Source organism: Lepisma saccharinum, chromosome 14 (assembly GCF_977018435.1).
Source record: "Lepisma saccharinum chromosome 14, izLepSacc3.1, whole genome shotgun sequence".
NCBI classification, from domain to species: Eukaryota; Metazoa; Arthropoda; class Insecta; order Zygentoma; family Lepismatidae; genus Lepisma; species Lepisma saccharinum.
In genome coordinates this window covers 44,702,245-44,714,775 of record NC_139242.1, presented here as the reverse complement: position 1 = coordinate 44,714,775, position 12,531 = coordinate 44,702,245, and the positions used below count along the sequence as shown (strand labels likewise).

Below are 12,531 nucleotides of genomic sequence, written 5' to 3'. Positions count from 1 at the left end.
TCCGTCCAAGGTTGGGGATGCCCTGTGGTTGCGCCACTGGGGCTGAAGAGTTCACAAGATTAGTGTTTCATATCTTCTAAACGGTTATCGATGCAGTCCAATTGTTTAAAAATAATTGTAAAAAGTTCCGAATATTTAGCCGCATGAAGCGAACCTGGACGCGTCGCTGTGTGCGGTTGTTACATTATCTGTTTTATTTCTTTGATTCATCATCTATACTCATCATAAAATTAGAGAAGTAGCTAAATAAAAGCGATGTAAAATAACACAAAAAATTAATGGAAACATAAATCTAATCATCATTTATTAATTGTTTTGCAATATGACGATTTGGATTAAGTAAGAAAATAGCTGAAGGTGTACAGACCTTTGGCGGATTGTACAGGGCGAGGTGTAAAATATAGCGATATCCCCGCTATAGAGGTCTTAAAGCAACTCTAAATCTTCAATGAACATACGATCAAATATGAATAAACAAGCTACAACTAAACTACACAAAATCAGTCATCAGCTCCCCAGTCCCCACGACAGAATGTTATTAATTCGACGCTGCATCACATCCGCACTTGCCATTTCAAGAGAAACGAATGAATGTGAGATATAAACATGCTCAAACATATCATAATGCATGTATTAAAATAATTATCATACACCCACGTGTCGGCGTAGAGATGTGACGACTCCATCGCCCAGTGGCTTGTTCACTGCAGTCAGTCACCCAACAGAGTGATGGTCAATATTTTGCTCTGTTGGGATCTACAGAGCTGTCCTGTCATGGCTCTATGAGCGGCCCACATTTGGCAGAGGTGGGGTACGGTTGGTGGACTACTATGGCCCTCCCCATGGGTCCTCCCAGCTAGTAGATCCGAGGGATCCGCTGACAAACGACAGGTGCGGTCCTCCATTCATATTGGGGGTTAGGCGTAGAGCTGCCAACTCTGCACTGTAAAAAGACATGTCAAGAATCAGCAATATGAGACCATTTGGAAGGCCTGTGTTGCTGCAGCCATGAACCTTCGGGTTCAAGAAGGCTAGAGAGTTACCACGTGATATAATTAGAGGTTGTGTTTTAATTGTGAATCCATCAGCATCAAGTTGAAAGTGAATGATATACACCGCATAGTTGTGTATGCATGCGTTATGAACATTTGTAATTTTTTTTAAAAAATTGCAAAATTAAAAAAGTAATGTGCTCACCAGGGATCGAACCTGGGGCCTTCCGCGTGTTAGGCGGATGTGATAACCACTACACTATGAGCACCAGTCCCACGAAACGGTGAAACGACTTTGCTTTCTACACGGATTACATACACGTAAAAATCGATCATTGAAAAGTTGCTATGCAATTTTCAACAAAATGTGATAACATTTAAATTGCACCATTTGTCTGCTTGTCATGGAATGAGATATCAGATAAATATTTTCATGACGAAGCAACATATTTTTTTGCACGTATCTCTTGCATTGTGTTCAGGGGCGCCGACTTGTCAAAATTATTGGGGGGGGCTCTGATCACTGAAATAAATAAATGATGACTCACTCCCTCTCTTTTTTAAAAAATAAAAAATACGTCTTCGTATAGCAGTTTTTAAGCAGCTATTATATTCCTCATGCAAATGAAATGTAACATGAAAAACGTTTAGAAAATGTTTCAAAGTCTCTTTATGTCTATTGTGTCTGCTCATTTGTTTTTTAGATAACAATTAACATTTTTATTGAAAAGTATGTATTTACATTAAGAGACCAACCTAAAAGTTTTATGCCGACCTCGGTGGCCGAGGGTGTTGGCGGGCAGACTCAACCCGCTTTGATCCAGAGGTCTCGGGTTCGAGTCCCGGCGATGGCATGGGCGTGTTTTAATGTACGCAACAGACATGTGATGGGTTGCATATAATCCATAAAATAACAATATTTACAATATTTAACAGTTTTATTTAATTATTTACATAAATGCTAACACAAATCGCAGGAAAATGGTTTTACTTTTTTGTTCTTGCTACAATGTTTTACTTTTTAAATTTAATTTTGCAATAATAAAAAAATAGCATGTACACTAAGATATAAATTGACATACACAACAAAAACATATGAACATGATTAAAAAATAAAGCAAAAGTCTCTCTACGCAGTGGGTTATTTTTTATGAACTAATTAACGAGCGGTCTCAGGTCCAAATTATCAAGCACAATTTGATGTATGTGGAGTACCGCTAAGCTGCTTAGTCTCTTCTACCTCATTGTAGATCTCAAATATGTCTTTAGTCGACTAATAGCGCTGAATGACCTTTCGTCTGTGGCTGTCGTCACTGGCACAGTGCTGAGGACCATCATGAATTTGGCTCCTGGTGGGTGCTGTCTTCCAAAAGAAACTTTCTTATGTCACGCATGGTAGTTAGAACCACTTTTTTCTGTTTGGCGATACCACCAAGCATGGACATGTGTAAGGAGAGCCTATCGGCATCCAAATCTTTGCGAAAGAATTCTCGCGTTTGCTGAAAGTTTGTTGTGCAACTGTTCACAGCTGAGATGCATTCTTTCTCTACGGCTGTTACTTTTTGTAGTCCTGTAGATTCATGTCCTTGTTTAACACATGATTTTGCTGTGTCACACACGTCAGTGTATATTGATTTATAATACTATTTTGGAGTGTAGAACTTGTGATATTTGGCAGCATCAGGATTTTCAAGTCTCTTAGGGACCTGACGTTGCCGGGGCAATTCTGGCTCAACGAGGCTCGGTTTGCCCTCTGTGCATTTCAGTCAGAACTGCTCAACACACATTCGCTTTTCTTGAAAGATGTCAGTCAAGTATTTTAGTTTTGATTCTACTTCTGTAGCACCAATGCGTGGAAACTGAATCTTACAGTTTACCTCTTCTATTGGACCTATCACATGGCAGTAGAGGGAGAGAAAGAAAAATGTCTTGAAGTGAAGCATTGTCTCCAGGTATCCAGAACATTTTAATGCTGCGTCAGTAGAATCTTCGTCAAAAATTTTCTCAAAACAATGAGAAGGTTTTCATAGTTCTTTAAGATCTGTTGGATACTGGAGGCTCTCAACGTCCACCGACGAGAGCAAAGTGGTCGCAGTTCACAATATTTTAGCTTTACTGAGGTAACTGAAAAAGATGTACATAGAACTATTTATAGTATACGCTCAAATAGTTTTGGAGTAGATGGTATCAGCACTAAAATGCTCAAACTTTCTTTACCTTATGTTTTATCTCCGCTAACGCACGTCATTAACTCCTCTCTTTCCAGTGGCGTCTTTCCTGAAATGTGGAAAGAAGCACGAATCCTGCCACTTCAGAAAAAGCAGATCGCCACTTCTTACAATGACTTTAGGCCTATCAGTCTTTTGCCTGTTCTATCTAAAGTACTCGAGAAAATAGTGCATTCTCAGATGTTAAACTACGTTAACACGAATAATTTACTGCCCCCGCTGCAGTCCGGATTTCGTGAGAAACACAGCACAGCCACTGCTCTTGCTAAAGTTGTGGATGATATTCTCTATGCCATTGATAAACAGCAAGTCACTATTTTAGTACTTCTGGATCTCAGTAAGGCTTTTGACACTGTGCAGCATGATTTATTATTAGCCAAACTTAAATATTACAAGTTTTCTCCTTCAACATTAAACTGGTTTCAAACATATCTATTTAACAGACGCCAAAGGGTCGTATTACATAATTCACCATCTAAAGTGTCTCAACCTATAACGCTGAAAGCAGGCGTGCCGCAAGGATCGATATTAGGCCCCCTCCTCTTCACCCTTTACACTGCAGATTTGCAGCAAGTCATAAAATTCTTCACTCCACATTTTTACGCAGACGATACCCAGTTATATTTCTCAGATCATTACGCTTCGTTGGAACATAAGCTTCAGTCACTAAATTCTGACTTAAACATCGTCAGTAACTGGTGTGTATCTAACGGTCTTAAAATAAATCCAGAAAAATCCACTTTCATGATCATTGGTTCTAATTATTCAAGGTCGTTAATTAAAAATATTAAGATCGAGCTCAAAATGAACAATTTGCCCATTGTCAGGAATAACACTGCTAAAAATCTTGGTCTGATTTTTGACGAAATTTTTGATTGGACAGAACATGTAAAGACGCAATGTAGGAAAGCTTATGGAACACTTAGGAATCTGAATCGTTTCCGTGACTTCCTCCCTGCGGAATGCAAGCTAAGACTCACCCAAGCATTAATCTACCCTTTGTTCGACTATTGTGATAATGTTTACGGCCCTCAACTCTCGCAAAAGCTCAGTAAAAAAATACAAATGGTGCAAAATGCGTGCTTCCGATACATTTTTCAAGCCAAAAGATCCGATCATATTCTTCCATTCTTAAATAATAATCAGGTTCTTACCATGGCAAACAGAAGGAAGTTGCACTATCTCTGTTTTATACGCCGCATACTGACAGAAGGTAAACCACAGTACCTGTTTGAGAAGATGCATTCCCGTAGGGAAATCCATCAGTATGTTACCCGTAAGCGGAACAACTTCGATTTACCCCATCACTCTACCACGGCCTACAAATCATCTTTCTCCTTTTCGGCTCCCAAAGCATGGAATGCATTGCCTGCTAATATCGCTAACAACCCATTATATTTCAAAGGAAAAATAAAAGATCTGCTGTTAATGGAACAATGGCAGAGTCGGGGCACATACTAAAGGTATCAAGTCACTCACTATAAGGAATTGTATTATTGTATTATTATTATTATTGTCTTTTTGTATTTCTAGTTACACTTTTTTTTTGTATGCAACTAATTCCTATGTATTTTTTCTTTCTTAATTTTTATTTTATTTTTTATTTGTATTATTATTATTATTTTTTACGTTTAGCTTACTGCTCCATAAGCTTATAATAATCACATATGTATTATCATATTGACAAGGGTTAGGTGGCAGAGCAGCCCTTGGCTGAACCTCGCCCGCTGAATAAAGAAAATTTATTATTATTAAAGAAAATTTATTATTATTATTATTATTATTATGGCCAGCTTTCTCATTCACATCAATAATATTCCTAAATATTTGCATTCTTTTAGGGGATTCCCAAACAGTCTTTAACAAGTCGTTGGCTAAATTCATTATGTATCTGATTAATATATGTATAATAATAATTATATACGTACTTAGTGTATAGTTATAAGTTATGTGTTTTGCTGTTTCCGGTCATAGCCCCCCCAAAGTTAATGGTTTAGCAGTCTCAGCCCCCCCAAAGTTGATGGTCTAGAACATTTCAAATGTGTATTTTAAGTTAAGTTCATGTAGCAAAATTCAGAGTAAACTTTACAAGAGAAGAAAAATAATACATTAGATCCTCTTAAGCAAAATTATTGGGGGGGGGGGCTCTGCCCTCACATCATTAACATTGGGGGGGGCTCGAGCCCCCCTAAGCCCCATGGAGTCGGTGCCTATGATTGTGTTCCTATCTTTTAATTATACGAAAACACAGATCGATAAACATAATGTGTGCACTTGTAGTTACCGTTATAATCAATTCAAACCAAACCTATTTCAGTCAGTGGCGTCATATTGTTTACTTGACATGGGTGTCCCCCGACTTCCGCTTGGCATGTATGTAAAGTAAACGTATTTCTTATTAGTGGTTTATCCAGAATTGGGGGTTGCAAATTTATAGTTAAAAATGACCAAAATTTGGGTCTTGGAAAAAAAAAAAATGAAGTCGGTGTACAGAAAATTTTGGGAGGAAATGGACGAGGCAAGCCGAAACGAGGCCGCGATTAAAATTAACCGACATGCCATCTGGTAGGATTTTCAGACACTACTCTATGTAGGATACGTTGTGTTGAAGTCGTTTAAAGCATGGGGAATATGCGAAAGAGTAAGGTCTACTGTTCAGGATTTTTTGTGCTCTAAATCGTTTTATGGGTCAGAACAAATGAAAAGTTTTCATGTGATTCCACAAAATGAAATTTGTAAATTAATGATTGACAGAAGATTGGCATGGGGAATAACACTGTAATTCGGCAAGGAAATTACGAAGAATGCACGAGTCTGCTCACTTTATTTTCGAGAAATAAATATATATATTGCTATGAGAGTAAAGTTTTAAATTGTACTTTATAAATAAAACTTTTTTCTCTTTCGAAGTCATGAAGCGTCTTACCCCATGTATTATGTAAGTGTGAAATTTGGGACAGGTGCAAGTCGAGAGAAGATGAAAATAGTTTGAGAATGAATTAATGTCAAAAATGCAACCAGAAAAAGAAAATGGACATGCTAATGTTGCTGTTTTATTCAGTACTATGTCCTTTTGTCAGTGAAGATAGCCTGGTCATAAAATTGCGAATATTATCGAGAAAGAACTACAACGAAATTTTCTCCTGCCAGCTTCTAAAATAGGTCGATTTCATTTTTCTTTATTTTCAAATAATTTCCGAGAACCCCAGTTACAACATGAGGTGCACATCACTGCTTTGAAGAACCAGTGCGTATACATTAGTTTTGTCTGCGTTTTCCGTGTTATTTTTGCCTATCATAATTAAATGATTCATTCCAGAGTTCCTGGAATTCACATCGCATTCGCAATATTTAAAAATATCGCGTAATTTAAACGTTTTCTACCATACCAGCCATGACAACACGCTGAATGTAAAGAAAGATTTATCCTACATAGAGCGGCCATATTGGAAGCGAGACTAGCGCTCAGATGGTAAGTTTAATCACGAATAGTATTCTGTCCCCTCAAAAAACAAAAAAAAAAAACTGCTGAACATGATAAGTTCAAAATAAAGTACTTTTTTTCCTTGAGTCGACGACAATGCTATTGCGTGGGAAAATATGCCTCGTTTGCCCCTCCCGAAAAAAAATACCTTGCTTGCCCCTCCGTAGAAATAACCCTGCAACGCCCTTGCAATAATTAATATATTTGCGTAGCAACGGATTGGCAATCACCCGGGGCTTCGCATCCCATGGGGTTGATATGAAAAATGTAATAAATAGAAGTGAGAAAAATAGATGGAAAAGGCTAATTTTTGCAGGTTATAAAACATTGTTTTTTATCTGGCTTTATACGTTTAACATTATAATTTGAATCATCAAATCAGAGGTCGGGACCCTAAGCCATACCTCTGCCAAGGGTAAATTTCTCTGGGGAACATTATTAAATATAATTTTCGTCAGTAATTTATTATTAATATTTAAATATGATAATTTTCTGACGAATCCTTGATGATATTCTATCGATTCAAATTTAGAGATCATATGGGGGCCTCGCGTTATGTTGCTACGCCACAGTTATATAACATATATTTCTCAGACTGAAATTCAATATGTGTGAAATATACGGATGACCTTTATTTTCCGGGATGCATGGTTGATAAATCATGCAACATATGCAAAAACAATTACTCGTTTCAGAAGATATTGTGGTAGGCAGTGGCAGTGCAAGAAAAAAAATGGGTGAAGAGGGGTAGCAGTAACACTTTCGGGCAATTCGAGAGGACAGTCATTTTTAATCCACCATGAAACCTCATGCAAAAATGCCTAAAATTTGGGCTAAAAGAGCATTTATTACTTACTTTTTCATTTGCTTGGAAAACGGAGGTATTTGAATTTTCATTTTTAAGGTAACTTGCAACAGAATTTTTATTATTTGCTTATGTGTGGTGCACTAATGTATACTTGCAGAGAGCTAGTTTGATTTTTCTCAATCGGTCACGAGTTCCACTTACATTTTGGTAAGGTGATGTGCCAAAACATTAATGCAATGTATCTGTCCAAAAGCTCTGATGAAGTGATGATATTCCTCGTCTTTTGCCGTTTAATTTCACAATTTAGCAATGGCCCCCCTAGTTTTGGCACCTTAACCCCCACCCCCAGTTTTTGGAACCCACTGGTCGGTAGTATAGTTTTACTTTTTGTCAAATAAGAAAATACTGGGTATTCAGAGTATTAATGTGATTGAATGAACAGCAAACAGAAACAAAACAAACAACGGTGTTGCCAACCATGCTGCATTAACTGTTCACATATATTCTCTGCTCTTCCAAACCTTCTCAAACAGCCAATAATATTAACATTTGTTCTGAACACACAACTCATTATTTATTTACCAGGTATTGAATTAATAATAATAACCAGTGGCATAACAGCCTGTGAGGACCAGTGCCAACCAGCAACTTCTGGCCTCACTCCCACTAAAGTTGTGCAATCATCCAACCAGTTACGGGGTAATATGTGCGTAAGCTTGAGGAACCCCAAGTTGTTCTAGATTTTCTATGACTGGGTTACGCTACTCATTTGTAGCTCCCCAATTTATTCATGATGGTGATTGGCCACAGGTCCAATACACAGGTCGAAATGGAAATCTCAGGAAAAGTTGTTACACTTCCCCCAGGAGAGTCGAACCTGCATGCATCCCATAGTCAAGAGCCCAAAGCTTGCACCTTAGACCAGCAGGACGGGATTGAATTCATACTTCTATAAATGATTTTAAACACATCCATTTTAACTTTTAAAATATTGTTCAGGTTGTCAAAAACTTAGACATTCTGATGAATCAGCTTGGACAAATTTAATACTGTTAAAAATTGAATGGGCAGTCCCAGATAAACCTGTACTGTCAGTCATAATAAATAAAATTGTATGATCGAGTAGTAGAAACAAATAATAAAACTCGACTTGACATAAGTGTATGGCTTTTCAATATTCCAATATTGTGAGCACGAGCGTATCCAGGGGTGGGTCCAGGGAGTCCAGACCCCCCCCCCCTTGCCAAATTTTGAAAATACTATGGTTGATTCATAATACTTCCCGATGAGACACATGATGTAGCAGATCCAGAACAATTCTCTCTGTGTGTATGGTTTTGTGGATTCTGAAAATAATATCCACTAAAAGTTCTTATATATCGGCACAGGCTGCGCCAATCGAGATTTTTTTGGGGGGGGGGATTTTTCCCCTTCAAATAATTTAAAATTCAACATTAATATATTTTTCCAAAATATATGTAAAAATTTTACACCTTAAATGCACCATATTTAATCAATTAGATAAAGAAAAGAAAGTGTTTAAGGGCATTATCGAAGGGGGGGAAGGAGAAATATCCAACTCTTGCATATTATGCCTTAATTGACACGTAAGTTCTGGAGGGAATTCTGAATTAAACGTTGGGGGCACAGTATATAATGCTACGTCTTAGATTCAGGCCCGTAGCTAGAGGGGGGCAACTCCCCCCTCCCCCGAGAGCCTCCTTTGCCCCCCTGTGAAAAAACAGAACACATTCCTACCAGAAATTCTCACTAATGTTTACAATTATATCATGTGTTACTCCAGCAACATAATAAAGACACTTATTGACTTTGTGATTTATTAGGGTGTATGGGATTCCGTATAATGTAATGTCGTTAGGATTGGGGGGAAAAATTCCGTTCCAGATTCAAACTTCGGGAAATGATTTCACAATTTTCAGTATCTAGAACAGTTGTGACATTTTGAATAGTCTTGTATTAAAGGTGCTGAATGTGTTCGGACGTTTTTCTTGGATGTGTTGCTATGAAGTTTGAACTGCACAATTTTTTGTTTCCCCAGTCTTCGTTTTGGTAATAGTGAATCATATGGTAGAGGGAGGGAGTGGATATTTCAATTTTGTTACTTAGCATTGCTTTTCTGCCACTTCTAGCTAATTGCAACAACGAATGATAACGTGAAATTGATGAAGACACACTCACAGGCAGTGCCGCAACCACAGAGGGGCAGGGGCCATATTCCCCCCCCCCCGACCTTGGCCGGAAGTCCATTCTAGGGGAAGCAAACAATGAAATAAAAAAAAAAACAAGACTAGGAGAATCTAAGAATAGCAGGACAATTGGATACTCATGATGGAATTAGTTTTTATGTGTTCCTTGCATTTTTCTTCCAGACAGACAAGGGTACTTGCAAGGGGCACAGAGGGGCAATTGCCCCCCTCCATCGATTTCAAATTTTATACAAATAAAAATACATTTCATAAAATTTTCTTGGTCGCTTCGCTCACAGTGTCTGCTATTCTTATAGTCCAAGTTCAGAGCCATAGCTATGGGGCGGTGGGAGTCGGTCCTGGAAGCCAAACGATCTATGGTGCACCATAAAATTATTTGCGCCCTATTAAAACAATTTCTTTCTATGAAACATAATATCAAATATTAATGATGACACTGTAATCCAAGAAGTCATTGATCAATTAAGGGATTCCTATTTGTTTGTCAGGTGTCAAAATATGTATTTCAACTATAATATAATACAATTCACAAAATATTTTGCAAAATGGTTAACGTAACAGTAGGCAAACATTGTCTGTAGTGATGCAAGAGTCTCCCTTTTGAAGGAAATAGAGTCCATGGTGGACTAAAGGACCCATGTTTTAATGTTTTAGCAAGTACAAAAAAAGTATTACAAATTTTTACGCAATTCATCGAAGTCCAGATAATATGTAACCAATATTATTTAATTCATTCGATTTTTCTTGTATAACACAACACAATGGTGTTGTTGGATTCTCGTTAGATTTCTTTGTGTGTAAAAATCTTGCATACTGGAAACTAGATGGAATCATTATGAAGCATGATTTATAAAGGACTCCAATCAGTTCTGCAGAGAGGCCCAAAGCTGTTGGTACATATTAGTCATCAATTAATACTATCAACCTGTAAATATCAAGTAGATACAGTCCCTACTAGCCTATTTATGTTAAACTTTATATTCTTTGGCAACCTGGAAAGGTCATTATCGAAATATTGCTATTTGATGTTGCTCGAAGTTTTTTTTATTCATTGCAGTTTCAAGATATCATCTCTTTTCTGTTACTTATAGCTTTTGGGGGAGGGGGGCAAGTGCCTCTGTGTAACCTGCCAATGCGACACAACATATTAAAAATTTGCCCCCTCTAGGATTGCCTTCGCCCCCCTCCCCCCCCTACAAAGAATTCCTGGCTACGGGCCTGCTTAGATTATGGCATGGAAATTTTGGTGGTAGAATTGAGTATTAAATATAAATGGAGATATGAAGCTCTAGATAAAGTGTTAAATCTTAGATTGTCAAGGGATTTCTGTAGTGGAGAGAGAGTTCGAACATTACATTTTGGAGACTGTATTTGGCGATATGGTATCCACACATTTTCAACCCTGAACGTGTGAAAAGAGAAGCTGGAAAATATTATATATCTGGGGATCCTAAGAAAGTATTGACACATCATTAAATTAATATTCTTGAAAGCCTGCAAAGAAATGGATAAAAAAAAATTCTTGCTCGCTTAGCTCGCAATGATATGTTACAAGAACGTGTGTTTAGCACTTTACTGAGGTGAATGTGAAGTTTTATACTATAGCTGCATTACACTACTTAAGCAATATTCTCGATATTCATTAATAACATCACTTCTTAAAATATAATGCTCAGTTGGTATACTGCTTAATTTAAAGCAGGTGCATTATTTGGAACAAAAAGCTAAGAAAAATGTTACTTTTGGTAGTCATGCTGTCATAATTAAATACTTTGTAGGGATTACGATATAGTTTGAGGGGGTGAATTATATGATTTGGGATGGACACATGATATGATTTTGGGGGAATGCATGACATGATTTTGAGGGGGATGCACCATTGGCTTTGGGGGGGGGGGAGGATGGGCACACCTGTGTATCACACTGGGTAGTGATATGTCAGCTGAAAAACAGCTCTTCTTGAACAATGTCACAAACTTGGTCTTGACATGACAAAATTCATGAGTCAAGGTTATGATGTGAGTGGCAGATTTAATGGTGTGCAATCATGAACAAATCAACAATGCCCAAAAGGAACGTGTGCACACTCTGCCACTCATACGGTAAATGTAGCCCTATTTTCAGCCATGTCGAAGTCCACCATGAGAAACTGTTTTGGTACAGTAAGTAAAGTCCATTTTATCAGAATAATGAATGCAGTGGTGAAACAATATATTGCATTATGTACCAGGCAGTAAAAAACACTATTTGTCAGTTTGCGTAATATTAGTATATAACTGTTATAACACTGTCTTAATTTAAAACTTTATGGGGCTTATGACATGCATTGGGAATTGGCACCCATAGCTGGACACTCGTGTGAGTGGTCACCTTTACGTGATAATAACATAACATCCTTGTTTTGGACCATGGGCATCCGGAAGGGGGGGCAAGAGAGGGTAGTGCGTGCCCCCCCCTGGAAAATGATAGTCAACCAAAAATTATGTATTTCACACATATAATTTCATTTTAGCCACAATAATATGTGTTAATTATTGCATGAACATCATAAATTCAAATTTAAGCAATGTTTTTTTAGGGAACAACAATATTTTTGGAGAAAATGTGCCTTGTTTGCCCCCCTGGAAAAAATACCTTCCTTGCCCCTCCCTGGAAAAAAACCTGCGGACGTCCATGTTTTGGACCCTACTATGATGGCAACACGACAGGTTACTATATAACATATAAATAGGTTATAATAAATGTAGTTGCTTGAGAGAAATAGAATCCCAATTTTTAGGTGCGATTTAGC

At 37.6% G+C, this 12,531-nt stretch overlaps 1 protein-coding gene and 1 non-coding gene across 4 annotated transcripts in view; both read right to left on the bottom strand.

Annotated features, from left to right (window-relative positions):
* The window catches only part of Mipp2 (Multiple inositol polyphosphate phosphatase 2), a 104,662-nt gene that overhangs the window by 42,666 nt on the left and 49,465 nt on the right, over window positions 1-12,531 (bottom strand). The gene's annotated exons all lie outside the window — the stretch shown is intronic.
* TRNAV-AAC (transfer RNA valine (anticodon AAC)) lies at window positions 1,189-1,261 on the bottom strand. Its single transcript has one exon. It is a non-coding gene; the product is annotated as a tRNA-Val (tRNA).